Genomic DNA, 4,672 nt, shown 5'->3' on the forward strand with positions numbered 1-4,672 from the left:
ATCATTTTGTACATTTTATTTTCATCCCAGTGTCATCCCCGTGGGCTTCCCATCACCGAGTCACCCGTGTGCCATCGCCATAGTCCCGTGCACTCCCCTCCCCCCTTTGATCCCATTCCCCACTGCGCCCCCACAAAATTGCTTTTGGATTTTTTAAAATGTCCCTTGTCAAATTAAAACTGTTTGGAGTTAAGTCGATGATTTCATTAAAATCTCTTCTCCCTTACAGATTGCTCCCGAGGCTTGTCCTGCGGTGCTCACCTACACGCTTGTCAGCACAGTGTAATATATTTTGCCTCTCCCTTTCCTTTTTCTTGTGTGCTTGAAGCATTTTTCCGTGAACTCAGTGGTTCGCTGCCCGTCTCTGCTACCATTTAACAATTACTTCTCATTCTCTTGCAATTAAAGCTCCTTTTCTCTTTTGCTATTTTAGATAATGATGCACATGATACATTGGAGTGTGGCTCATTTGGTTAACTTATTCCCTTAGAAAACCTTTCTGAAGGGCCCTCCCTGGTGATGCAGTGGGTTAAAGCGCAGCACTATGAAGCTGTCTACAGCCACTGCAGCGGGTTGGATCCCCGCCCTGGAGGTGACCCCAGGGCGCAGCAGACCTCTCCTGGCCGCCCGCTGCTCCCCTCAGCCCGCCTGTCCTGCTCCCCGCTCTGTCTCTGGCGGATCCTCTCACCCGCACCTCTGGCCTGGAAGCCAGCTCTACATGCATACATAAATAAATTAAAAAAAAGGAAAGAAAACCTTTCCAAGAGGGCGGGATCATTGCTATGGGTGTTTTTTTGGGTCGTGTCATCCAGTATGCAGTTTGGACTTCCTTTACCTGGACGTGAGTGGCAGGTCCAGTTTTCCTCCCCGAGTAAAGCTGGGTTCTCCCTGTCCCTGTCTGTCCTCACCAGTCCCCTCTCTTCACATCGGCCTCTTCCTGGCCATACTCTGGTGTCTTTCGTTTCCACCCCGGTAGTGAAGTTTCACCAAGATACAGCTTGTGAGAGTGGAGGGAAGTTTCTCCCCGAGTCTCCACTCGTCCCTTCTCCGTTCCTCAGCCTCATCGTCCTTGTTTCTGCCTCTGTTCGTTCCCTCTTCAGCCTCTCAGGTCTCCAGACATCCTGACTCAGTGGGGCACCCCTGAGAGGCTCTGATCTTTGGGCCCCGCTATGCTTTTCAAAACCTTCGACGGAGGATCAGAGAGGACGAGAGTCCTTCTGAGTCCCACAAAGGAACGGAGGCTCTTTTTTCAAAGAATATTTTTAACGGTGTAAAAAAACACCGTTTTTTGTAAATAGCCCCCTTAGCTATTTTTCTGTGTACAGTTCAGCCCTGTTCAAGGTGTGTTTGCATTATCGTACGGCAAATGTCTACAACTTTTTCATGCAAAATTAAAACTATTCGTTAAACAATGACTTCCCATTTCCCTCTCTCCATGACTTTGCTCTTTAAGCAGAAAAACCTTTCTCCCCTCTGAGTCTCAGGGAGAAGGGCAGGTGGGTCACTTGACCAGCGAATGGGCGTGTGGGCGGACTGACTGATGCCGGTGGGAGCGGTCTGGGTGGCGGGTCCAGGCAGAGGTGTGGCCGGGGTCGTGGCCGGTTGGCCTGGGTGGGCCTGCACTCTGGGGGATGCTTTTGCAGGGGCCCTGGAGTGGGAAGCAGAAGCAGACCGAGGGACAACTCTGGCATCTTGGGGCCAGGGGCTGGGTTCTGAGGTCTAGTGGGTTGTGAAAAGCGGAAGGACAGGGAGGTCTGGGGAGCCCTGAAGCCTGAAGTGTGTGTGTGTGTGTGTGTGTGTGTGTGTGTGTGTGTGTGTGTGAGCTGCAGCAAAGGGAGCCGGAGCTTCATGGGTGGGCTCTGAGGTGCGGACCATTAAGAGCGGCCTGAGAAGAATCTTCTAAGTGTTCATCAGACTCTGCACGCACATGGTGACTACGGCTGTCCACCGGGGCCACGCTCCACTTTGGAAGCCCAGCGACGAGCACGTGCTCTCCTGCGCACCCCAGCCCTCACCCCCACCCCTCCTGCTCCCTGCACCACAGATGCACACCGCCGGGCTCACCTTGGGCCCGCATACCCGCTCACACCACAGCTCAAAGGCGTGCGCAACCTTGGAAGCCCACACTGGCCGTGCTGTGATAGCCGCAGTTTTTAGCCAGCAGAAATCACCCAGGCTCCTGTCCCCTGGTCCTCGCCCCGTCCAGCCGGGCAGCAGCATCTGAGTCGGGTCTCTGCGACAGTGGACACTCGGGAGCTCCGATGGGCTCTTTCCCCCAAGTCCCACCAAAGGCCGTGGCCCCCAAGCTGGAGGGAGAGGCCCTACGGCCCCGAGCCTGCCCACTGTCCTGCCCTTCGTCCCCATGGCAGGGCCGGCCTGGGCCAAGCCCAAGACTGCCCAGCACCACGTGGGCCCTTACCTGGGGAGACAGTACGGCCACTCGGCGGGGTGAGGCTGGTGGACACTGGCTTGGGCTCTGCTTGTCTGTCTTGGCTCGGAGTCTCAGCTGAGTGCCCAGTTAGTCTCCGCTCGGTGCTGCATCTCTACCCACGGGGCTCCCGGGAGGCCCCGACTCTTGGGGTTTCCCAGCTAATCCCGGGCTGAGTAGTGTCACGGGCCAGATGGTTCTGCGAGGTCCCCAAAGCCTCCTGCCACCTCTTCCGGCCCCATTTCTCTTGCCAGCCTTGCCCCCTTTCCTGGCACTTGTCCCCCCTCCCCCCCGCCCTCACCTCCTCCCTCAGTGCAGGGCCTCTGTGGGTCAAGACAGGCACGGGTGACGCTTGAGGGTCTTGCTGTCACAGGCCGCGTCATCGTGGCCATCCACGCATGTGTGCGAAATCTTGGCTCCCTGGAAAATTCTAGAAGTTAGTAACAGTAAAGTAGGCCTGAGTTAGACTGATTCCCTTGCTTGATGTACTTTTTAGAAGGAAGACACTGTGGGTCCGGCTACCCAGGACTCATGGGGGGAGGCCGGGGTCCCCATCTGTCGCTGAGACTGTCACGAGTCTGCAGATGTTCCCGCTGGGCATCTCGATGTTTCCAGTCTGTGTTACTTGGGCCCCCCCTGCTGGCGCAACAGGTTAGAGCACAGCACTGCAAGCTAGTGCAGCTGCTTCCATGTGAGTTCGATCCCCGGCCCTGGAGGTGACCCACAGGGCACAGAGACCTCTCCTGTCTCCCCGCTGCTCCCCTCAGCAGTGGACTTCATTGATCCACCTGTTCTGCTCCCGGCTCTGTCTCTGGTGAAGCTTCTCGCCGTCCCTCCACCTCTGGTCTGCACCCCAGTTCTGTATGCACAAATAAATAAATCTTAAAAACAAAAAGAAAAAAGTGTTACTTGGCATGAACTGGACCCCTGGTGCCTCCCAGCGGACACTTGCTTCCATGCCTCATTTGCTGCTCTTCCTCCATCCGCGCTGGTTCTCTGACTCTGACGCCCCGTGTTGCAAGCCGAAAGCCTAAGGCTAATTTTTAGTCTTCATCTATTCATTCTCTCAGTGCTACTGGGCACGTTTGATCTCCTTTCTTTTTTAATTTATGTGACTGCCACATACACAAGCACATCTTGGGTCTGGGCTTCACTTGTGTTTACACTGAGCGCCTCCTTGGATTCTCTAACTTCCACACCCCAACAATTTCCTAAACTCCCCGGTTCCATTAAGTGACCTTCTGCTCAGATTTAAAAAAAAAAAAGAAGAATCCTAGCTGCCTATTTTAGTTCATTGAGTCCACATCCAATATCTCGGCAGGTTCCGAGCATGCGCCTCATCCTCCAGGGGCGGCAACCTAGTCCTGCGCAGCTGCGTCTCACGCGGGACCTTCCTGCCCCCCCATCCTGCTTCAGCCGGCCTGTGTGATTTGCTCCAAGCGTGGCCAGGTGACCTCCTTCCCCTTCTTTGAACGATTCCTGGCGGCTCAGGAGTTTCTCATTACAAGTAGGGTAAATGCAGTTTCCCCCCTTGGATTATGAGACCCTAATAATCTGGTCCCTGTGTATTAAGATGTCTTTTTACTGAATATTTTGATAGCTTGGAGTTGTACCTGGTTCTGCTGATTCCTTGAGAAACAGAAGACTCCCAGGCCTGCCTTTCCTATGCAAACTCGTCCAGCGTCCACCCACAGCTGCTACCTATTTGGGTCCGGACTCCGCCAAGTTCCCTCCCCTGTGGTCTCGGAGAGATGCCCACACTCCGGCCAGGGCAGTCACCCACACCAGCCGGTCCTAACCTGCTTTGTTCACTTACCCGACTCTCCCACTCTTCCCACCAAAACCACAATAAAGACTCTGGCCTACATTTTGTGTTTTTCTAGCATTTTCTTGTTGTTCAGAGTGAGGCTCTTCGCAGTTTTCAATACTAAGTGGAAGCAGAGGTCCTGTCTCTCTCTGTCACGTTCTCAGAGGAAGGGATATTGCCTTCGGCTTATTTTACTTCTCTGGGACAATGAGCACAGGCACTTTACTAAATGAGTGATCCTGCATTAAGAAGAGGAGTAAGCACCTAGGTATCTACCCAAAAGACACAAAAGCAATGATTCAAAAAGATACCTGCACCCCCATGTTTATTGCTGCTTTATTCACAATTGGAAAAACATGGAAGCAGCCCAAATGCCCAAAAGTGGATGACTGGATTAGAAAGATGTGGTACATATATACAATGGAATATTACTCAGC

Source organism: Condylura cristata, unplaced genomic scaffold, assembly GCF_000260355.1.
Source record: "Condylura cristata isolate star-nosed mole 26May11 unplaced genomic scaffold, ConCri1.0 scaffold00034, whole genome shotgun sequence".
In the NCBI taxonomy this organism is placed as follows: domain Eukaryota; kingdom Metazoa; phylum Chordata; class Mammalia; order Eulipotyphla; family Talpidae; genus Condylura; species Condylura cristata.